The 25144-nt window shown below is 42.8% G+C and overlaps 1 long non-coding RNA gene across 2 annotated transcripts; it reads left to right on the top strand.

Moving 5' to 3' along the window:
* Positions 1-424: 424 nt before the first annotated feature.
* LOC131265926 (uncharacterized) lies at positions 425-18196 on the top strand. Of its 2 annotated transcripts, XR_009178335.1 has the most exons (4): positions 425-594; positions 764-960; positions 1534-1604; positions 18109-18196. It is a non-coding gene; the product is annotated as an uncharacterized LOC131265926 (long non-coding RNA). The 2 variants fall into 2 exon arrangements; XR_009178334.1 differs by lacking the exon at positions 18109-18196 and having other exon boundaries at positions 1534-1660.
* The last annotated feature ends 6948 nt before the right edge of the window (positions 18197-25144 follow it).

The following is a 25144-nucleotide window of genomic DNA, read 5'->3' as shown; positions in this document are numbered from 1 at the left end:
GCCCTACCTTCCCCTACATTTTGATGAGATTATACTCAGGCAAGAGGTATATTCAAAAATTAAAGTATTTTTTGGTGCAGAAAACTGTGCTCGTTTGACAGTTCAAAAACGCAACCGCATGCGTTTGCGCAATGCTGTGCCCACAAGGTCAATTGTAAATTCGAATCATATGTCATGTAGTTACAGCAAGTTTTTCCATGGCAGATTGCTAGGACTCTTGCTGGAACAACATGACAACAGCAAAAATTAAAATTCCGTTAACCGGGTGCTAGCGGCTTAATTTTGTTTTGTTTAGTACAGAGCTGTACAACTGCATATCAATAATATCATTTGTCAGATGTGTGTCAGAAAACAAGCCAAAATAGCCTTGCGAGCTGTCATGTGTTACGTTTCCGGTTCAGACCTCTCCTGGGGTCTACTTTCGTGCTGCTGAAAGATGCAGTTCTTCGATTACAGTTTCCTTTCCCAGCAATCCTTGATGTTTGATCTCTATTTGTTTTCCGTTGACGAACTGATTGTTATTTTATGATGTGAAATAAGTGGTCGGTTATGGAAAGTAGTGAATCCGGCACGTCGATAGAAGGGCAGGCAATGGTAAGAGCAAGTTTATGTGTGTGTGTGTGCATTGGGTTAAGATCACTTGGTCAGGCTCAAGTAATAATACAAACGAAAGATCGTGGCGAAATAGCTTTTTCCAATTAAAGTTTATGCTATATTGTGATTATTGTTTTAAACTTTGTTTTTCTTTCCTTTCGTATCGCAGTGAGGTTTGGAGCACACTTTTTAGGAACGTGAGCAAGAACGACATTTTCAGTGCAAAAAATCAACGAAATCTTTTATACGAAGTTGTTTACGGCGCAACAACGATTAGTACGAGAACCTGTATTTTGCCAAGATGTTGAATTAATAACATCATGTAAAGTGGTGAGCAACGTTCACGAAATCATTCGTGCGGTAGTGGTACGTATTGTTACTAATCCTGCTGTAATGTGATGATTAATAAGTTTTCTGGAGTAATATTTTGGATGATTTGATCGATATTTCAATCACTTCAATGACAGTTGTTACTAGCGAATGGTGTTGACAAAAAATATTGCTACTTGATGTTGAAGATAGTTTACTAAAAAGTATGTAATTATTCATGTTTTAGGTCAATCAAGATTCTTGAAATCTAATTTTCGATCTATGCAGAAATGATACAACATTACGTAATTGAAAAATTGATCATTGATAGGACTTCGGACAGAGTCGGTACGCCTCTGATTACGAGTAAGGGAACAAATTGTTCGACTTAGCGTAGGAGGATATATCCCGACTCGCATAACGAAAGAAGAAGAAGAAGAAGATAGTTTACTAAAAAGTATGTAATTATTCATGTTTTGGGTAAATCAAGATTCTTGAAATAGAATTTTCGATCTATGCAGAAATGATACAACATTACGTAAAAAAATGATCATTAACCATTTCACATGTATGCGTGAATCCTGTATTGGGTTTTTCTGATTTAGTTTTGTATCCATTTTGCCATTTCAGTATATACTCGTGAAGTTTGTGATTGTGATCAATAGCGTCCACGAAGACGAGTGAGAACTTTATAAATTGTGGTGAGTGTTCATTGTTTCGCTTGTTGGATTTTTTAAGTTGTACTAACACTTGCATGATAATTAACACTAACGTTTCTAACATTTATATCAAGTTAAGCGTTTCTGTGATTGTTTAAGATCAGTTAGTGAGACATAATATGTGTTGAGTACGGCGAGTCTCTTACATTACAATACATCTTACGATTTCATGTTTTTAATGCTTTGGATGGTTTATGTAGCTTTATATAATGTTAAATAGTTAAGATTTTGCACCCCGGCAGCCCTTGACCATCATCACTGGAGAGGATACGAGTACGGAATAGGGAGATGGTGATGTTGAATTCAAATATCTTGTAAATAATGAAACTGGTTTATAATATATATCCTTCAGATTGACTGGTTGCTCAAAGACTAACTGATATGTTCGGGGTGTGCTTCTTTTATAGACAGCTTTCTAGATTGCTTTGATATCACCCCCTCTCAATCCGACATTCCTATTTTTTCCACCAAACATTTGAATTGGGTAGAGTCGAGAGATTTCGTAAATAAGTCTGCTAACTGATCATGAGTACCGATAGCTTCAACACTTAATTTTCCTTTTTATATTAAATCTCTAATGAAGTAGTGTTTCACATCTATATGCTTAGTTCGTTTGTTTTCTAGATTTTTGGCCATACTTATACAGCCATGATTATTTTCAAAAATCCGAATTGGTCCAGTAACAATATGAAGATCTTCCAAAACACCACTTATCCATATGGCTTCTGCTGCTGCTGCACTGAGAGCAACGTATTCAGCTTCACTTGAAGACAACGATACAGTAGATTGTTTCTTGCTACTCCACGACACAGTATTTCCATATACTTTGAAAACTGATCCACTTACTGACTTTCGATCCTGAGTATCCGATGCCCAATCTGTATCAGCATAGCCTACAAGGGTTTCTTCATTATTATTCTTGTGAATCTCTAGGCCAAGAGATTTAGTTCCGTTCAAATATCGTACAACTCGCTTTAGAACGTTCCAATGTGTCGTGGATGCATCTTGCTGAAACCTTCCGAGATAGCCAACTGGATAACACAAGTCTGGCCTATCGCATAGCATTACATACATTAAACTTCCAAGTAATTCTTTACAAGGTTCACCAGCACCAGAACCACCACGTTCCAATTGAAGAACCTTTTCCATTGGTGTTTTTGTCGGATTGCATTCTTTCATGTTGAAGCGATTTACAAGTTTTTCAATATTCGCTTCTTGTGACAACTTCAAAATTCCTTTGTCCCGATTATATTCAATACGCATTCCAAGAAAATGTTTCAGCTCTCCACAGTCTTTCATTTCAAAAACTGTTGCCAATTTTCTTTTAATTTCTGTCACAGAGTTAAGGTTTCTTCCAGCTATCAACAGATCGTCCACGTACAAGATGATGTATACTTCATCTCCAGGCTGATGACGCACATATAGACAATAGTCTCTCTTTGATCTGATAAAACCAAGCTTCTCGATCTGGCAAGTAAATTTCTGGTTCCAACATCGTGGGGATTGCTTTAACCCGTAAAGCGACTTTTCTAACTTGCATACCATTCCTTGAGGAGCCTTGATTCCTTCTGGGATATTTATGTAGATATTCTCTTTCAAATCCCCATTAAGAAATGCTGTGTTCACATCCATTTGATGAAAGAAGAAACTTTCGTGAACACCTACTGCAAGCACGATCCTGATCGTAGCCAACTTTGCTACTGGAGCGTATGTTTCTTCATAGTCCAAACCGGGTCTTTTTTCGAATCCTTTGGCCACAATTCGCGCCTTGTATCGCACTGCTCGACCTATTTCATCTTCTTTGATTCGAAAAACCCATTTTGTTTTTAATGGCTTTGCATTAGCAGGACACGGTATTAACTTCCAAACTTTGTTTTTCTCCATTGATTTCAACTCATCTTGTATAGCTGCCAACCACTTGTCAGAATCTTCACAATTCAAAGCCTCCTTGTAAGTTTCTGGAACATTCATTATAGATGAGTCTCTGGCAGTATATACCTTAAAATCTGAGAAATGACCAGGTACTTGGCGCTTCCTGTCACTGCGCCTTAGCTGGTTACCGTCTTCTAATTCCATCTCATGTTCTTTCGATGAACAACATTCTTCGCCATCATTCAAATTTACATTGATCACTTCTTCATCCGGTATTGGTTCAACAACTGCAACGACTTCCCCCTCTTGCTTCGATATTTCTGGGTTTGATTCCGTCAAATATTTCGCAAGTAAATCATCTGTATTGATAAACATTTTTCTTTCTTGCTTGTCGAAACTATGAACTGCCTTGTTTTTGTTTGTGTCTATACTGTACGGAAAACAGGATTCGTCGAACCTTACATCTCGAGCGATGACCACTTTTCTTTTTCGACGATTCCAAAGGCGGTATCCATTAGGAGCGTAACCAATCATAACTTCCTCATTCTTGTCGTCCAACTTTTTTCGCAATTGAGTTGGAATCCACGCATACGCCTTACATCCAAAAATCCGTAGTTTTGACAAGTTTGGTTTTCTCCAAACCAACATTCCGCCGGCGTTTTTTCTTCCGGTATTGCTGCCGTTGGACTGCGGTTCATTAAATACACCGCTGTTGTAGCTGCTTCATACCACATTGACTTCGGCATCGAAGCATCTATCAACATAGTTCTTACTTTTTCCATCAATGTACGGTTAAAACGCTCAGCCACTCCATTCTGCTGAGGTGTGTATCCAACTGTAGACTCAACTTGTATACCTTTTTGCCTATGCAATTCTCGTTGCGCAATCGAGCCATATTCACGACCTTGATCTACAATCAGCTTCGATATTTTTGATCCAAATTGTGCGGTAACAAGTGCTTCATACTCCTTGAACTTTTCAAATACTATCGATTTGTTCTTTAATGGATAGATCATCGCGAAGTGTGTTTTGTCATCAATGAACGACACATAGTACCTAGTCCCATCCCATGCTGGTGGATTGATAGGTCCACACACATCTGAATGAATTCGTTCCAGAATTCGATTTGCTCTCGGTCATGTTCCATGGAAAGTTTCGCGGCACTGCTTACCCTTTGCACAAGCGTCGCAAAATTCGCTTCTTCCTGGTTCGAACTTTACTCCCGTTGCCAAATTCTTGCGTTCATTGCATCTTGGCTTAGATGGCCTAGACGACGATGCCATATGTTATTTTCTAGTTAGTTACACATGTTGGCAGTATGTCTGTCCACTCCGAGTTCAAGTTCATACATGTTCCCTTTCACTGGCGCTGTAGTGATAATTTCATTATTCATTTTTATCACAGCTTGCTTCTTACGGAACAAAACTTCTGCTCCCCCATCCGTTAACTTTTTTACGGATATCAAATTGTCGCGAAGGTCTATTACATATAAAACATCACGAAAGTTCAATGGTACACCTTTGTTGCTAATGCCGTTAATTTCGCCAATTTCATGTGCTTTTATATCAGTATCATCTTTTGCCACACTCAAAGATACTGGCGACGACAATTTCTTCACCAAATCGAAAAATATCTTTCGATTTACTAAATGGTCACTCGCTCCGGAGTCCAATTTGAATTTGATGAAATTGTTCCCGTTCGTCTTAGTAGCCAAATCTTTTGCTAGCATGAAGCTGCAACCTTTATACCGAGTAGCAGCATGACTTTCTCTCTTTCGGCAGTTCTTCTTCATGTGTCCTACCTGACCACAGTTGTGGCATTTTCCGTTAAATTTTCCAGCACGTTTGCTTCTAAACGATTTGTTCCCTGCAAACGCCATAGGTTTCACCTCATCCATACCGTTCTGACGATCCAAACGTTTATTTTCTTCGGCTAGCAGGCGTTGCTTCACAATTTACAAGTTTAGATCCTCTTCTTTAATGTTTTCAAGAGCCGTAACCAGAGGATCATATGAGTCCGGCAGACTCAAAAAGAGCTGGGACACCAGATCGCTTTCTTCCATGTTCCCACCGGTCATTTTCAGTTGCCTTACCAGGTCGTCAAAGGCCAATAAATGACACCTCATTGACGATTCCTCTTTCATCCGCAGACGCCCAAGTTGTTTCCGCAAGAGCGTCTGATTGGCCACAGATTTTCTAGCGAAGGTTTCGCTTAAATTTGCCCACATATCCTTGGCGGTTCTCTGGTCCTGGACCACTTCTAGGACTTCATCTGCTAGGAATCCGACGATATAATTTTTTGCTCTGCGATCCGCTTCCGTGAACAATTTTGCACTAGCCGCCTCTGATGGCACATCTTCGTTGAGCGTTTGCAACACACCAGCCGCATCCAAGAATATCTCTACACGGAAACTCCAGTTTCCGAACCCGGGACCACCGGAATATTGTGGAATCCCGTGCGCAGCGTCTTTCGGGGTTCCCATAACCTCTTGCAAATAGTGAAACTGGTTTATTATATACACTGGGCCCAAAGTTAATCCGGACGCTCAGAAAATGAGCATGCGTCCGACTTTGTGGTCGATTTTAGAGTACTTAGAATTGATAACAATCATTTTTGTTCATTGCATCTTCTTGGTGCACCTTCCTACGAAGTACGTGCAAAAAGAACGGTGGAAAAAATCGTACCCAAGCGGCGCAATAAACAATAGAGTAGAAAAAGTCAGAATTTTGACGGCCAATCGCAAAGTCGGACAGTTATATTTCATCATATTTTTGTTAGCAAAAGTGGTGTGAAAGTTAGTTTCGACACTTGATATTTGTTATTATCGATGCAGACGACTCTTGGGCATCGTTAGAAGCACTCGGATGATTCGATTTATTATATTATTGAAGTTTTTATTGAAATATGCGTCACACTACTTTGTTGGAGCGAAACGTCATCATTTATCCATCATAACGATGGAAAAAGATTTCAAAACATATGAAATTAGACTTACATTAGCAAACTAACAGATTCAGACATGATTAAAAAGAATAACACTTCAAAAAGTATCCTAAAATCACCAAAGGACTGCTCTTTGCAGTACACAATTCGGGAGAGGGAAGGTAGAATGATTCAAAAAACCATTTGATGTAACCCAATTACTATTGCTCGTCTACTAATTCTCATCCATTCCCCTAATATTATGTAATTTTCCAACTCCTTTAGCCTACATGCACTCTCATATTATTTAGGAACCTTCAACAACTCGGACAGTTTTGGTGAAACCCTTTCCCTCGAACGCACCATATGTATCGCCTTCTATCTGAGAAGAAATTGCGAATTTTTGTGTCAACTGTAAACAGGACTTGCACAAAATATCATGATTGTTTAACTTTAACTATCTTTTCGACGTAGAATGATATAATTTGTTCCTAAAATCATTATATAGATCGATATCATTTCTAGCAACAGAATCGTAGTTTTCAATTTTTCTCCGATATTAATGATTTCTTTCCCGGGGTTCTGGCATGCAGCCCATTCCAGTGTAAATAGTTCCTTATAGTTAGAGCACTTAACAAACACTTTTAGTAAAGTTTCTTTTAAGTAGTAAAGTAGTAAAATGGTTGAATCGATTGGTTCTTCCTCCCCTTTCCCGAATTGTGTGCTGCAAAGAGCAGTTCTTTGATGATTTTACGATACTTTTTGAAGTGTTATACTTTTTAATCATGTCTGAATCTGTTAGTTTGCTAATGTAAGTCTAATTTCATATGTTTTGAAATCTTTTTCCATCGTTATGATGGATAAATGATGACGTTTCGCTCCAACAAAGTAGTGTGACGCATATTTCAATAAAAACTTCAATAATATAATAAATCGAATCATCCGAGTGCTTCTAACGATGCCCAAGAGTCGTCTGCATCGATAATAACAAATATCAAGTGTCGAAACTAACTTTCACACCACTTTTGCTAACAAAAATATGATGAAATATAACTGTCCGACTTTGCGATTGGCCGTCAAAATTCTGACTTTTTCTACTCTATTGTTTATTGCGCCGCTTGGGTACGATTTTTTTCACCGTTCTTTTTGCACGTACTTCGTAGGAAGGTGCACCAAGAAGATGCAATGAACAAAAATCATTGTTATCAATTCTAAATACTCTAAAATCGACCACAAAGTCGGACGCATGCTCATTTTTTGAGCGTCCGGATTAACTTTGGGCCCAGTGTATATCCTTCAGATTGACTGGTTGCTCAAAGACTAACTGATATGTTCGGGGTGTGCTTCTTTTATAGACAGCTTTCTAGATTGCTTTGATATCAAAATAGGCCACTCATTGCATGGAAGGCCGATAGCGAGCGAAGTAACGGGTCATTCTGGCCATAAGTAGTACGACGAGTGGGAAGTAGGAAAAAAGGTCTATCGCGAAGATGACGCGAAGGGATGTAGAAGGGTAAGGACGATAGGAGGAGAGGAGCATCAAGGCTATGGTTTGCAATGAACAAGGATTGGGTGGTCGCGTGTCGTTGCTGAATGGTATGAAGCCCAAGGAAATGACTACGCGAAGGGAAGGGGGGACTAGGAGCTGTGGGGTCGTTTAAGATACGTCGCACAGCAAGGCGCGTAAACTTACGCTGCACACCTTCCAGCCTGTTCATTGCTGTAACCCCCGCAGGGGACGACACAACATAGGAATATTCCAATATTGGGCGGACCCAGCAGCTGTACAGCGCCCTCAGACAAAAGGGGTCCCGGAGTTCCGCTGACATGCGCGTTATTAGGCCAAGTGCCCTGCTCGCTCTGCCACAACAGAGTTAATGCGGTTGACTTTAATGTAGCAAATTTTTGAATATGCTTAGTTAACATGAAGCTCAAAAGACTTAAAATACATGAGCAAGTCTAATATACAGTTGCTCCCAAAAGTGAAGATGCAATCTCGTCTCGTACAGTATAACTCCAATTATCTTGGAGAATTCTCATCATAGCCGTAGAATTCTGAAACCATATAGTAGAGGAACTTGCAACACTCCAAGTAAGCCTCTAACACGATTTTTATAGGCCAAATTGGCTTAGTTTCAAGCCAGTACCATTTTTCTTCTTCTTCTTTAATGGCCCCCTTATAGTTGACCACGTTGTGCCGACATGGCCTGGTCACCAAATTTATTTATTTATTTATTTATTTATTTATTTATTATTGTTGTTCAGTTATCGGGCTGTGAGCCTAAATAACGAGGTAACTTACACATATAATACATAGTTAAGACGCTATACTGAAACGAAGGACCTGACGTAACTGAGATACAGACATATGGAAGTCGACGGAAAACCCTAGCTTATTGTATACACGCAAGCATTGGATCAATGGATCGTTGGCGCCAAATTCACTTACTCTGTAGGGTATCCTAATTAATGTTCTGCCTCTTAAATTTCTGCTTGGTGCCACAAGTTCAATATTCTCAAGAATGAAGGGAGCATCCACTTCACCATTAAGTAATTTATGGATAAACAGACATTGAACAGTACTTCTTCTGGCTTCTAAGGTTTCAAGGCCGAACAAAAGACATCTTACGTTGTACGGGGGACGCGGCATTTGGTTAGCCCATGGAAGACGATAGTACATAACACGTGTTACTTTTTTTTGTATTTTTTCAAGACGTTCAATTTTCGTAACATGGTTAGGACACCAGACAATGCTTGCAAACTCCAGAATTGGACGAACTAGGGCACAATATAACGATTTTAAACAGTAAGGATCCTTAAAATCTGTCGCAACACGAAGAACAAAACCTAGCATTTTGGTCGCTTTGGTGATTATGGTCTGGTAGTGGCATGAAAGGTTAAGCTTACTGTCTAAAATTACTCCTAAGTCACGTATCACAGTGCAACGAGGAACGCCAAGGTCAGTAATTTTGTAATCGAATATCACAGGTGTCTTTTTCCTTGCAAAGGTTATACAGTTACATTTGCTCACATTAACATACATGTCGTTTTTAGTACACCAGACAGAAAATGAGTTAAGCGCGTCTTGTAATTTTTTGCAGTCGTCAAGGCCCTGCACAGGAAGGAACATTTTCAAATCATCGGCAAACAGCAGAACATTCACATTACGTACGGTGTAGGCGATATCATTAATAAATATTGAAAACAGTAACGGGCCCAGAATGCTGCCTTGGGGGACACCGGACGAGTTACAAAATGATTCGGAAAAACATGACCCTATTTTGACACAAATTTGACGATCTTGTAGGTAACTATCGAGCCAATTAACGACATTGATATGGACACCATACTTAAGGAATTTAGCAAGCAGAATACAGTGATTGACCTTGTCGAAAGCAGCACGGAAGTCGGTGTAGATAGCGTCAACTTGCTCGCCCTTGTCAATGGTGTCGTAGCAAATGCTTAAGAACGATAGCAAGTTGGTCTCAATAGAACGCTTCGGCATAAAGCCATGTTGTAGAACGGAAATAGACTGACTGAAAGCACGATGGACATGGAGGTGCATGATTTTCTCGAACAGCTTACCGCAAGCACATAACATTGAAATTCCTCGATAGTTACACACATCTATTTTGTCAGATTTTTTTGGAACGGGAAACATCCAGGACGATTTCCAAAGAAGCGGGAAGCGTTTCGACTGCAAGGATTTGTTGAACAAAACAGTCAAGACAGGTATAAGAGCAGCCTTGCAGTTTAGTAGGATTGCGCTTGGGATGGAGTCAGGCCCAGGCGCGAACGATGGCTTCAATTGAGAGAGTGCAGCACACACCTCAGCTTCAGAAAGAATGGGCAATGTTAGGTCGACTTCCTCGTTAATGCCAGTTGTAGCTGGTGTGGTGTCGTAACTGGTCGAGGAGTTGCTGGTGTAAATAGAGGCAAAGTGCTTCGCGAAAGCTTTGCAAAACTCGGCATCTCCGGTGATCGTTTTCCCTTGATAGACCAGGGAGGAAGGGAGCCGTTTGCTAGACTTCTTAGTATTCACGAAGTTCCAAAATGCCTTGGGATTCTTCTTAAAGTTGATCTCGATTTTTCTAATATGTGTAGCATAGGCAATCCGATTGAGCTCTTTGTAAATTTTGGCAGCACGAGCAAAGTTTGTCTGGTGAAATTCGTTTCGCAAATGACGCATGGTACGTAGTTTTCTCAAAGCTCGATTTCTTTGGCGTTTCGCACTTTGAATCGAGGAATTTGTCCATGGTGGTTTCTTGGGTTTTGAGAAACGTGGGACAAACTGGTCGAAGAAGCTGTTGATCACTCCAGTAAAGCTCTTGACATTTTCGTCGATGTCATCATCCGTTGTAACCAAGTCCCAGTTTACAACAGAGAGCGCATCGGTGAGACCAGCGAAATTCGTTCGTCTGAAGTTAAAGTCACGTTGCGTGGAAGCGCGAACTTGTGAAATGCTGCGGCACGGGATCGACAAGCTGGTAGTTAGTGCAGGATGGTGCAAGTCAGGATCGACCAAATTATCCTGGCACAAGTCAATTGGACTCAGAAGTTCGGTGGAGTCTTCATCGGCAAAAACGAGGTCTAACATGGTGTTGTTGCGATTCTGGATAGTATTCAGCTGTTGAAGACCAGCGAAATAGATGCCGTCGAGAAGAGCCTCGCACGCTGACGAAATACGGGAATGAAGAAGGTCAAGCATCGGGAGGTTATTCGGCATGTTCCATTTTAAGGAAGGTTGATTGAAGTCGCCAAAGAGGATGAGGTGATCATTTAAGAATTTGTCTCTGATGTTATGAAGAGAATTGCAAAACAGGTTTATTATGATCGAATTGGTTGTTTGGTCTGGAGGCAGGTAGAAAGAACCAATGATCACAAATGTTTCTTGAACTTTTGCTCTAACCCAAAGGCACTCTATGCTTGATGAGTTGGGTGAGCACTGAGTTGAAGTGTATATTGACTTGACCGCAATGAGAACCCCACCACCTCTGCTTTTTGTACTGTTTGTGGCAGAACGGTCCATACGATATACAATATATCGGTTGGTGTCGAATAGTAGTGAGGATGGAATGCTATCATCCAGCCAAGTTTCAGTTAGAACAATCACATCCCAGTCAGTGATCGTAGAGCAGGCATAGCATTCGGTGGTTTTGGTGCGCAATCCTCTGACGTTTTGATAAAAAATATTGAAGCAGCCAAGTCGGGTCGAATTAATCAGTTTTTGTTTAAAAAAGTCGAGCCAGTGAGAGAAGTATTATGTGATGTGGTGGCCTCCATCTGGTGCTCGGACAGACCAGAGGAATCTTGTCGTTGTGCTGGTAGACTTGGTTGTGAAAGGAGCTGTTCGGGGTCATCTGAAGGACGCCAAAAGTACGGCACGTGCTGGCGGTTGTCGATAAATTCCCGGAACATTAAACCCTGTGGCCATGAGGAAGGGTCCAAAGCCTTATTGCGGAGGCTCATGGGTAGCCCGACCTTGTAGGATAGGAAGGTCAAAGTCCCTGGATCCAAACCGCGGGGGAGCAGTGGGTAAATCAAGTGATCGTCAGTATCTAAGCATTTCAGGATCAAAGCAGCAATCTTTTCCTTTGTGACCTCGGGTGCGATACGTGTTAGAAAGAGCCAACATCTGGGCTGTTTTGGCACAGCTGGCACCGTTCTAAACGATAGCGATGGGGAGGTGGTGGCAGTTCCCGTCAGGAGCTGAGGTGGAGCCGGTGGCGAGCGGTCGGCTAGTCTACGTTTAGGCGCACTCACCGGAGTGCCAGAGTGAATCGGTTCAATTCGGCTGGTCCACGCTTGTGAGTGTTGAGTTGCAGCGCGAATGGCGCCTCCGACGGAGCTCATTGGAGCAGTATTGGTGAGATTGGAAGGATTACTACTTTTATCGAACACTTCTTTCCGTAGCGACTCTATCAGCTCCGACTTAAAGGTGTTGAATCGAGCCTCCAATTGGCCCAGGAGCACAGAGAAACCACCTGGATGAATATCTCTGCACGACTTGCAGGACCAGAAAAGCTGTGAACTCGGGCGTTTTAGTTCCTTAATGATACCGGTGGCAAGCCCGGTGCACTTGTAGTGGAAGGACCTTCCACAGAAGCCAGTACACACACACTCTCCATCCGTAACGTCATCTCCGCAGGCGGAGCACACTGAGAACACAGATGCCATTATCCGGGATATCACGCACACTAAACAGAAAAGTAGCTATGGCAACCGAAGAGTATGATCGAGCACTGAACTTTAAAATGTTTGTTTTAGCACAGGACGCCGCGTAAACTTCACTATCAAGACCCAAAGTAGCAGGCGAAAACAGTCAGAGACGCACAAAAACTACAGCCATCAACAAACAACAATCAAACACGATGAAAAACGGAAAAAACCACGGAGCCAACAGAAACACATCCAATGCCAATGACAGTTGTTTCCTCAAATGTTCTCCAGGTAGCTCGGTCCATGGCTGCAGCTCCATCCCCGGTCGCATTCGATGTCCCGCAGGTTCTGGTTCACTTGGGCCATCCACCGAGCTCGCTGAGCTCCTCGACATCTCGTGCGGGGCGGGTCGCTGGTGAGCACCTTTTTGGTGGGGCATGAGTCCGGGATCCTGATGACATGCCCCAACCAACGAATCCTGCTGGAGTTTGCCACCGTCAGGATGTCCGGCTCGCCATAGAGCTCATCTACCTCGTGGTTCATCCTTCTCCTCCACACGCCCTGCTCACCACCGAAGATAGACCGGAGCACGCGCCGCTCGAAGACTGCGAGAGCGTTGGCTTCCTCCGTGAGCAGAGTCCAATATTCATGCCTATAGAGAACGACCGGTCTAATCAGCGTGCGGTATATGGCACACCTAGTGCGTGGTAGAAGCCATCTGGACCCCAGGAGTTTGTGGAGTCCATAGTAGGCACGATTCCCATGAACAATGCACCTCCGGATTTCGCAGCTTACGTTGTTGTCCGGAGTTACGACAGTGCCGAGGTAGCAAAACTCCTCTACTACCTCAAGTTCGTCGCCGTACACTGATGCACTGCTCCCCAGCCTGGCTCTGTCACTGTCAGAGCCTCCGACGAGCAGGTACTTTGTTTTCGTCGCATTGATCATTAGTCCAATCCTTGCGGCCTCGCGTTTCAGTGGGGTGTGCGCCTCGCACATCATCCTAGTGTTCCGACCGGTGATGTCGATGTCATCCGCGAAGATGAGAAATTGCAGAGAGCGGGTGAAAATCGTGCTACGGATGTCGAAGCCCGCGCTTCTCATGACACCTTCCAGAGCGATGTTGCATAGAAGGCAGGAGAGTCCATCACCTTGCCTCAGCACCCCCTCCATTGTGGCTTCTAGTAGCCGAACCAGCTTCTCGGGAAAGTTGTGCTGCCGCATGGTCTTCCATAGCTCCTTCCTATCTATGGGATCGTAGGCCGCCTTGAAGTCACTTCTGGAGGATCTGCCGTAGTGTGACGATCTGTTCGATGGTGGATTTGAAACTTCTGAAAAATTCCAGTTCTGCCGCTCTTTCTTTGGTGTTTTTCAAGATGTTTAAAACATCATTTTGACCATCGTGGTTTCAATGAATTCCAACGTTTCCACCGTTATGCTAGATGGTTGGTATTTAAATGCTTCGCGTCAAGCTTCGTTTTGTTCGTTCTCCACACAATGTTTGGCCCATCGATACAAAAAAAATATTTATTTTTCGTCAGTGAACAATACTTCGGAATTAATATTTTTTCGGACAGTTTCAGCAGAAATTGACCATTTTTTTATAAAATATTGTTTATTGTGCGTGTTAAATATGCTTACATTTCTAGTTTTTACAATTGTTTACATGCAACAATCAAGGACGTTTATGTCAATCACAGCATCATTGTTTTCAATGTTGTGGATTACATAGTTAGAGAACAAACGTAAAACAGATATTCGTTTTGTCGGGCTATGTCCACTTAGTCGTGGGTAACGAAGGTCAGCGAAGGAGGACGGACACCCTGTTGCTTCTCCTCTCAGTCGCTGCTGCAGCAAGTCCCAGGCCGGAGCGACTCGTGGACACAAAGCAAATTTGTGCTCCAGGGTGTCTACAGACGCACAATACGAACAGTTGGGGTGTGTGGTTTTCCCCATTTTCAAGGAAAGCTCTCCATGTTCAACTTTCCCATGAGCCAGCATGAAGAGTGTTGTACGCTGAGTGGCAGACAGTCTCCTGCTGCCGATGTTGGCCCAGACAGGCTTCCAGCGGATTGCTGGCGCCCTTTGGACTACTTTGGGGTCAGGTAGTCTACTTATCATCATCCGACGGAGTGATCGGGTAGACATCTTCCTTCTGGTGTCAGCGTCGGCATAGGCGAGCTGTTGAATAACAGTCCGCAGGCAAGGGTACGTCGATGGTACTGCTGACCTTGAAATATTGTCAATTCAATCGCTCGGCCAGAAGTGAACGAACTAAGCCCCATGTCTTCCTGTGTTGCAACTTCTTTACTTTCTGTAACTCCATTTCTGCTTCGGGGACTCATGCCGGTTTCTTTATCAATTGAAAATTACGTGCCGTGTGGCCACTTAAGCTGCTAATTGACGGATGCAATATTTCAATGCAATGAAAAAAAATTGACGTTACTACCAAAAATGACAGTCATTGCAATAAAATGTGCTCACGAGTCCGACCGACGATCGCTAACCGTCCGCGGTCATTCCTCCTTAAAAGCGGATCGCCGGGTTGCAATTGCAACTGGCTGTCCCGCTTTGCCTTCTCGGCCACTTGTCTTTCGACCCAAACGAAAGTTGTCGACGCCAATCAGTATTCGGGGCCTTGCTTTAGAATACGATGGTGCTATCAATTTTTTGAGGTGGTCAATGCTTGCCGTTAATTTCGTCTGTGCATGTAACGCAAGCGCCTTGACGGTTCGGACGGTGGACAACTCGTGAATCTTCGCTTCCGGATGCGATACTCTCAGCGCAAGCCTTACGGAATCGGGTTTCGTTCTACGATGATGTCCGGTCCACTACAGGCCGATTCGACTTCGATTCGAAAAATACTGATTTGAGATTAAATTTATATAACTTTCTACGATTTCGTGTTGCGTAGGCGTGAATAAATTTCACATAATCTATCGAATAAAATCACGGTGGTAGAATGATATTCATTAGTCGAGGTTCGTTTCGGGATACATAAGAATGATTTTTGATAAAGATTGGGTACATTTTAAAATATGATTTTGTAGTAAAGCAAACGGTCGTTTTGCATTTGTGAAACTACCGACTCACATGAAATGTTTCACTGTCAATGGCGAGTCGACATAATTTTGCTTGAAAAATCATTTCGTATGTTTGGATCGTTTACCAAATGTCAAAGTGTAGAAAACGGTAGCAATACATTTCTAGTTCCGGTCTGATACAATGACTCTGAAGTAGGTTTTGCACATAGGCAGGCGAGGCGTTAGTTAACTTGTACATTTGATTGTTTTTAAAGTTCGGCCGTAGTTTTGTAAAGTGAAAAGAGATTTTGTGATAGTGTATTACGCCAGGGTGTTTGCTCCTACTAGTGATGTAAAAAAGTGTAGAAAGGTGATTTTGTTGTTCCGAGCTGATTTGACTCAAAAGTAGGCTTTGTATGCTAGGTGTGCGTTTGCCAACTTGTACATTTCAATTTGGGCGTAGTTTTATAAAGTGGCGCCAGTGACAGTGTATTACGCCAGGGTGCTGGCCCAAAATACAAATGCGCAGCGTTCTACAGTTTTGAAACTTTCTTAAGGTGTAGCAAAGGCAAAGTGTGTATAGAATTGAGTTTTTGCTTTATTATTACAGTCTGCTGCAAGTAAAATCGGACGCTCGAAAAAAGAGACGATCTGCTGTCTTTCCGCAAGCCTACAGCATTCCCGGAACCGAATATTGACCTTCAACGTATACATTTCTTTTCGTCAACTCTTCCTCTATGTAAGAAAGTTGAAAACGGAACCAAAATCGATTGTTTTACTGAGATACGGCCCAAAATGTGCGCGAAGACCCGAAAGGCGGACACGCAAGTAAAATCGGACAGGTAGGTTTCTTTGCCGTTTGGTGCACTTTAAGTGGTCGCATGTCGTTCTATCACCACATTTATGAGTTGGCCACTATTGTTCTTTGTAGTTGCAAGGTAGACAACAAAATTATGAAACAAAAATACTTAAATTTTAATCAGAAGCAACGTACTTAACTTCATTAGTATCAGATGAGCTTATGCCCAGATTATGATCAATAAGATGGGCCAAACATGAAGGTAAACTAGCTGCGATGAACGCAGAATAGAATCGGATAATCTTATGAAATGAATGTTTGTTAATTTCATTACTGAAGCCCTGGGTTTAACCAAATCAATGAAGCATAACCCAATAACCCACTTGGAAACATGAAAAGAAGAGTCAATAAAGGAAGAAAACAACGATTAAATGAAAAAAAATCATCAAACATATTTACATAGTCAAAGGTATTACCCATTAGCTTTCATTTTAGTACAAACAAATCTTGAAGTTTGGACATGATTGATCAATCATATGGTATCGTAGCTCCGTCGAAGTCCCTAGGAAGCTGCAGTCATACACGGCAGCATGAATAAGGTATATTACATCAATATTCTCAAAATTAAGTCAAAACCTAGCACCTAAAACTAACATTTGAGGTAATTTTTTGTATTCTATCAAGATTATAATTCAAAACACACATTTCTGGATGCTAGATTATGGGTATTATTCAACTGGCCAAACTGCTCAATACCGCTATCTAATAACAATACTCTTGTGGGTAACAAAGCAGTTGTAGGAACTTGTGCTGTTGGTTGTATGACTACAAACCAATTTAAAACTTTTTGAGAAAATTTAAAGACGTGAACTGCAGAGTTTATGTAAAAAAAATTACAAAAATTAAGTCGGAAGCGAGCCAAAATGGCTACAAGTTTTTATCGCTACAAGTGAAAACTTAAGAAAATACTGGATTTTAATCACCTGTTTTGATTATTTGCATTACATAAAGTAAATTGTGTCAGTAAATTATGATAAAATATCATTGTCAGTTAAGTTTTAACAAAAACATTGCAAATACTCCACAGTCAAATAGTAACATTTTTTATTTGCATACACAACAACTTATTGTTATTTTTTGTGTGGTTTTTTGATGATAATGTTGGTACCTATAAAATAAATATAAAAAACAATAGTGGCCAACTCATAAATGTGGTGCTAGAACGACATGCGGCCACTTAAAGTGGATCAAACGGCAAAGAAACCTACCTGTCCGATTTTACTTGCGTGTCCGCTTTTCGGGTCTTCGCGCACATTTTGGGCTGTATCTCAGAGAAACAATCGATTTTGATTTCGTTTTCAATTTACTAACATAGTGGAAGAGTTAATGAAAAGAAATGTATACGTTGAAGGTCAACATTCGGTTCCGGGAATGCTGTAGGCTTGCGGAAAGACAGCAGACCGTCTCATTTTTCGAGCGTCCGATTTTACTTGCAGCAGACTGTATGTTTCAATGATCGTAGTCAATTGTTATTGGCCGTTAATAAATCTTGAGTCCTGTTTTCCATCCGTATCAATTAAGCAATTGAGAATGTCGAAGCTTTTGTCCAACTATATTTTACCTTCAATTGAACGACTTAAGTGGTCGTTATATGAGAAGCTGCACAAGTTTAGTCTAGCTTTACATAATTTTCATCTTTTTTTCTTTACAGGTGCAGAAAATGTACTGAATACACAATGTTCTAGAATATTCATATTGTTTGGCGGCAGAACAAAAGATGAATACATAATTTAATGGTGAGTAAGCAGATTAATTATTAGTTTGATCACCGAAATTATTGGCATTGAAACTTGAATATTATTCGTTTTAGGAGAAATGGCAAAAGATTGATGTGTAGATTTTAGGCGACAAGTAATAAGTCGCACGGAATAGCTTTGGTGTTCCGTAGGCGCGATAAAATTCTTACCGTATTATTCCGTGTACAACGACCCCCTTTTAGTTCACAAATTATCAAAGTCCGATTAAGTGGGTCGTTATACACAGGTAGTAACTTTTCTATTCGATCATAGAGTGGAGGTTAAAACACGTACAACATTGTTACAACTGATGAAATGTAGAAAACAATTTTTTAAATTTTTTTCATAAACATAAAAATTTGTTTTTGGGGATCGTTATACACTGAAAAATACGGTACTTTGCTATGTTGACAATGATGGAAAAATAGTAAACAGCGGTTGGCTGGTATGTTGCAATGTTTCGTTTCGTCAGAAATATGTGCAATGTGATGTTAATAATTTGATTTGAATTTTCAATGACGGCAAATTTCCTTCCAACTAATGTGGTGAGTTGATAATTACTATGAAACCTGTGAAAAGGTACGATTGAAATTTTAATTACTCTGCTTTTTGGCTTCTTTCAGTTTAACCGAATATCATGGCGTACTATTGGTACTTACCAAATGCTGCATTATAACTAGGCATCGTGATGAGGTTGGGTTTGTGATGTGACGTGTTGTTGATGTTGGATAGTGAATGTTTACTAACGGTAAGGGATAATTTCTACGTTATGTGCAACGGAAAGAACATCACTACTGCAATCCAAGGTAAATGCTTAATTTTTTTCCTAGGTTGTTTTGGTTTGAACTTGATAGTTTCATAGATTTTAGATTGAAAATTCTCTTTTAAAAAATATAATACATTCAGTTTAACGAAAAAGCGCGAATTTATTGGAGTCTAATTTACAGAAAATTTATAGCAGATATCTGGCTGGAAATGTGCACGGAGCTATCAGTTTTTAAGGAAAGCTATATACTGTATTTTTTCTTACAGTATATTATACCACCTCGAATATCATAGAATACCCCCATGCTTTCATAACAATTATGTACAACATGTAGATTGCTTGAATTCTGGTAACACAGTTTTTAAATTGATTTTTTTTTGTTATCTCTTGACTATTTTTCAGTTTCCACGTTCGAGCCCACGATGAGCACTGGCGTGTTCTTTTTAAAAAGTTTGATAAAAAGATCTAAGGATATTTTATTCACTGGTAAGTAGAGGAAGAAGGTAGGTAAGTGCTAATGATCATTGCATAATTACAAACACTTCAAATTGATACATAATACAATCATTTTTTAAATACTACATAAACTATTTATTTTATAAATAGTGAAGGTTTTACAAGCCAAATCTTTTATACTCTAGCATAACATATACTGCCCATACTCGCATATCAGTCCCATTTGACTTTTCATCACTTTTGAGTTAGCCCCATGACTAATGTTCATTTTCAATATATTTTCCAAAAAAAATCTCATAGTGGCCATTTAGTGCATGCTAATGTGAAAAAATACCCAATTGACTGCGTCCCATATTGAAAGTACCCGCATAACAGTCCCATATATGATTACTTTGCTTAAATTAAAGAAAAGTCCTAGTTATTGAAACTTCAACCATTTTTTTAATATAAAGTAATTAAAATAATCAACAAATGGTTGTAATTCAAGTGTTTATAACGAATTATACGCTGTTAAAGTGCAAATATCCGTATGGAATTAAAACCCGAACATCGACGTTTTGACGAGCAAGGTAAACAAAGTATGCTATAAGATGGGACTGATATGCGAGTACTTTTGCTTTCGCCTTCCAAAGTACCCGCATATCGTGTCCCATCTAGTTTATTTTCACCGTTTTAATATTAAAAACGTGTGACGTAAATGGGACTCATATGCGAGTATGGGCAGTATACAGTGCACGTAATTTGCAAACAGACGAAGAACAATGAGGTGGATGCCTCATCCACCACTGAGACATCCTCAGCATAGTCATTGACCAGGTCATCCGGATCGCAGCAAATACCTTGGGGTCTAGTGATGAGGGGATGAAGGTAAAGGATAAAGAAGTGCATTGATAAGGGATCCCCTTGTCGCACGGAACGTTGGATGGGAAAGGAAGAAAATAGGGAGCCGTTATTTATCAACACGGTCAAACGCCTGTGGAAGATCAAAGAAGACGAGCTTTCCACGCTATCTCTCTCACTTTAGATCTATGATTATCTCCTTAACAGTACTCTCTGGCTCTCTAAGAAATATAAATGCGGGCTTGTTGCTGCTCTATTGCGGCGGTGAAATCACCTGCCACTTATCCATATTTCTGCCAACTGCATCCTAATCATTTCATTTGTCAGATTTGAGTCAGAAAACAAACCAAAATAGCCTTGCGAGCTGTCATGTGTTACGTTTCCGGTTCAGACCATGGCAATCCTTGATGTTTGTTCTCTATTTGTTTTCCGTTGACGAACTGATTGTTATTTTATGATGGTGAAATAAGTGATGTGACAAAAAAGTAGGTTATGGAAAGTAGTGAATCCGGCACGTCGATAGAAGGGCAGGCAATGGTAAGAGCAAATTTATGTGTGTGCATTGGGTTAAGATCACTTGTTCAGGTAGCAGTAATAATAAAAACGAAAGAACGGGGCGAAATAGCTTTTTCCAATGAAAGTTTATGCTATATTGTGATTATTATTCTTAACTTTGTTTTTCTTTTCCTTCGTATTGCAGTGAGGTTTTGGAGCGCACATTTTAAGAAGAAGCGACATTATCAGTGCAAAAAACAACGAAATCAACGGTCGGCAATACAACGATTAGTACGAGAATCTGTATTTTGCCAAGACGTTGAAATTTAATTACATCATGTAAAGTGAGGAGCAACGTTAACGAAATCATTCGTGCGGTGGTACGTATTGTTACTAATCCTGCTGTAATGTAATTTGTAATTTGTAATTTTTATTGAAATTCAACGGACCATATTTGGCCCCCTTGAAGCGTTTAAGTTAGTACAATACATAGCTTAATACTATTTACATCTAACGGGTGACCGGTTGCACCCCACGAATAGAAAACAAAAACGCGGATCTAGACATGTCAGGTTCAAAACGATCACAGACAGCATTAAATTCACGGCACATGACAAGAAACGGGTCTGAGGATCCAAAGCGGGTACGACGAACCTCAACGTCAAGTAGCGTTCTAGCACGGAGTGTTCTCGCAGGGACGTATAAACAGAGCCCCGAGAGAAGTTCCGGCGCGTCAATATGGTGGTCAAGTAGGCCTGCAACAAACAATCTCTGCGCGGTACAGTTACGTTGACTGAGCGAGTCGAGGCCAAGTAACGCGCATCGTCCATTATAGTCGACCGGGACACTCCAGGAGCGTAAGGCCAGCCGCGTAGCCTTTCGCTGGATCGACTCGAGGCGCGCCTGTGGACGTGAGCCCGACGGCCACCATACCACAGAAGCGTACTCCACGACAGACCGTACTAACGAGCAGTACAGCATCTTTATGGAGGCGGGATCGTCGAGCTCGCGCGTAAGTTGCCTCAGCAGACCAATCAGCTGGTTGCCCTTCGCGACGACGTGTTCCAGGTGGTCGTGGAAGCTCAACTTTTCGTCAAGGAGCACTCCTAAGTCCCGGACACAGCTTTTCCGCTCCAGAACAGCGCCGTTCAGTGAGTACCCATGAACTAATGGTCTACGGCTTCTAGAAAACGAAATAATGGAGCATTTGTTGGCGCAAAGCTCGAGACCATTCAGGGTACACCACGACTGGAAGGTCAGCAGGACGGCCTGGAGTTGGACCTGGTCGGCTTGGCTTCGTATCGGGAGGAACAGCTTCGCGTCGTCAGCATAGAGGAGGTGGCTGCCAGGGGGTAGTACTAGCGTGACGTCGTTGATGTACAGCACGAAAAGAAGCGGCCCCAGGTTGCTTCCTTGCGGCACCCCCGAGGTGGCACTGATGCTGCGCGACGTGTGCGATGCACATCTGACGCAATATGAACGGTCGCTGAGGTAGGACCGCATCCAGTCCAACAGGCAGTTGGGCAGTCCCAGGACACGAAGCTTGGCGAGCAGCAAGGAGTGCGGAACGCTATCAAAAGCAGCTTTGATGTCCGTGTAGATGGCATCGACCTGGCAGCCGGCATCAATCACTTTATGGCAGCTGCTGACAAACTCGACAAGGTTGGTAATTGTAGAGCGTTTTGGGGTGAACCCATGCTGAGCCGAGCTGACGTAGTTCGAAGCGGCGACAAGAAGCGGCTCATAGGCGAGAAGCTCGAACACTTTGGCGCAGGCGCTTAGCGATGTGATGCCACGATAATTCGCAGCGTTGCTTTTGTCCCCTTTTTTGTGCACTGGGACCAGCCACGAAGCTTTCCAAGTCGCAGGGTAAATTCCCGACCGAAACGACTCGCGGAAAATTGCGACCAAGATTGGGGCCACGGCAGCAGCGCAGCGTTTCAGGATAAGCGACGGAATCCCATCAGGTCCAGGCGAAGTGGATGGCTTCAATCGCTTGATCCCTTTAGTCACGGACTCAACATCTACCGATGGCAGGTTCGGGGCCATGGCGTCCTGTGGTACGTTAACGAGCGCATCAAGTATCCGACTATGGTCGTCAATGTCCGGAAGGAACGTGTCAGCGAAGCGCTCTGCGAAAACGTCACAAACAGCAGACGGGGTGTTGCCGCTTCGTCCGTTGTAGCTGACACATCCAGGAAAACCGGTGGATTTCCGTCTGGCATTCACGAAATTCCAGAGAGCACGAGGGTTTTGGCGTGAACGCGTGCCTAGGCGTCGTACGTGACCTTGGTAGCGGAATTTATTGTATCGTCGATGTAGAGTGTGAGCAACGTTGAAATTGCCTCGCGACGTTTGGCAACCTCGGGATCGATAAATGCGATAGGCGGCAGCCCTGGCCGTCTTCAACCTTTGCAGAGTCCGGTCACTCCAGGGAGGACCACGTTTCGGGCGCTTTAACGGCGTGCATTCATTAAGCGCGGACACCATAAATGAAGCAAATCCATCGACAGCGAGGTCAAGGGAAGCATAGTTCGTGCACTCGAAGTCGGCCGCAAACGAAGAGATGAGCGCAGAGAGCTTGCCCACGTCGGTCCGCGCGTAATTGAGACAAGGTGTTGGCGCAGGAACAACCAAGTCCGGGCGAGGAACCGAGAACACCACCTCAAGCGGAGGATGATAGTCATCCACTGGAAGGAGAGGGGTACTGCAGGTGGTTACCGGCGAGCAGGCTGAAGCGACGGCACTATTTGCAAAAATCAAATCAAGCACTCGCCCAGAAGTGTTGGAGCAGCAGTTTAGTTGGAATAGTCCGCTACGGTGCATTCCATCGGCAAACTGAGCAGATAGTGCGGAACGCGTACGCGGCTCATAAAAAACAAACGGCACATCCGGATCAGGCTGAGCAATAATCCAAGAAATCGCTGGCTGGTTAAAATCCCCAAGGAGAATGATCCCGTCACCAGGGTGAAGAGTCGCACATAGTGCGCTGATGTAATCCTCGTATGCACGGAGCGTGGTAGCGTTAGCGGAGAGCCTAGGCGGGAGGTATCCCGCAACAATGAGCAGGCGAGTGTTTCCCAGGTGAATGATAACACATGTGAGCTCTAACGACGGCTGCCTCGAAGGGAATTCCCGTGACGTCAGCAAGCGGGAGCACGCAATTAAAACTCCACCGCCGCGAGAGCAAGTACTGTTGGCTGAGTCACGATCACAACGGTACACCCGAAAGCTATCGTCAAAAAATAGCGAAGAAGGCAGACTGGGATCAAGCCAGGTTTCGGTCAGCACCACCACATCGAAGTCAGACTCGGACACAGCTAAACGGAGCTCGTCAGCCTTCGTGCGCAGACCGCGTACGTTTTGGTAATAGATCGACAAACGGGAATTCGATGCGCGGCGGGGTGTAGTAGTCCGAGTAGTCGAGTCGCTGTGGTTGATGTAACGGGAAGCCCGGCGCGTAGTGTCAAGCGGTGCAGGACGGGAGCTCTGACGGGACGATCGCTCCGAAAGTAGTGCGTTACTAGAGAAAAAAGTTGTCCAGAGAAGTCTGATGCAACTTTCTCATCGCATCATTACGCATCACGGTGTTTTTGATCTGTGATGGGCCTTCAACAAGCGTCACATTAGGAGCCTCGGATGTATCGTTCATGGTGCCGTTGCTGAAGTGAGCAGAAGTGTGTGTAGGAGTGTTTGTGATGGATGGTTGCACTAGAGATGAACGGCGACGATCAGCGGTAATCGGCGACGACGAGTGGCGGAGTTCATGATCATGAGATCGAGCTCGCTGGCTATCACGATAACGGGATCTCATCGACGGGATGAATTCCCGGACACCAACGTCGGCGGGCCAGGTCGAGGGAGTGAGAGCCTTGTCCCGGAGGCTCGCAGGGACTCTCACTTTGAAGGACAGCCAGCTCAAACTGTCCGCTCTGGTCCCTTTTTTCAGCAAGCAAAAGGCCGCGACATCTTCGGTGGCCAGACGACGCTTCACCGAGGCAACGACATCATCGGTGGTGACGGCCGTGGAGATGTTCGAAAGCCGTATCCAGATTCGGTCAGTTCGAGGCTCGGGAACAGCGGCACGCAGCGGAGAGAGAATAGTGTCAGTACCTGTAATCTCATCCTTTAACGGTGGTGGTGCCGGGCCTCTGGATGAATTAGTGATATCGTCCGTGATTTGTTTGACAACATCAGACGAATCGACGCCATCATTGCTTACAGTTATGACGCCGTCCGATAACGCGGGCTCCATAATGACACGCCTGCGTTTACCAGCCGGGAAAGGTTGCGAGCCAGAATTGCGCGTTCGCGGCACGTTGGTGGGATGCAAATGTGCAAAGCCACTTCGGATCTCAGCAACCAACGGATCCATAAGCTTTCCCATTGCAGCC

Source organism: Anopheles coustani, chromosome 2, assembly GCF_943734705.1.
Source record: "Anopheles coustani chromosome 2, idAnoCousDA_361_x.2, whole genome shotgun sequence".
NCBI lineage: Eukaryota > Metazoa > Arthropoda > Insecta > Diptera > Culicidae > Anopheles > Anopheles coustani.
This window is presented reverse-complemented; position numbering and strand designations above follow the sequence as displayed.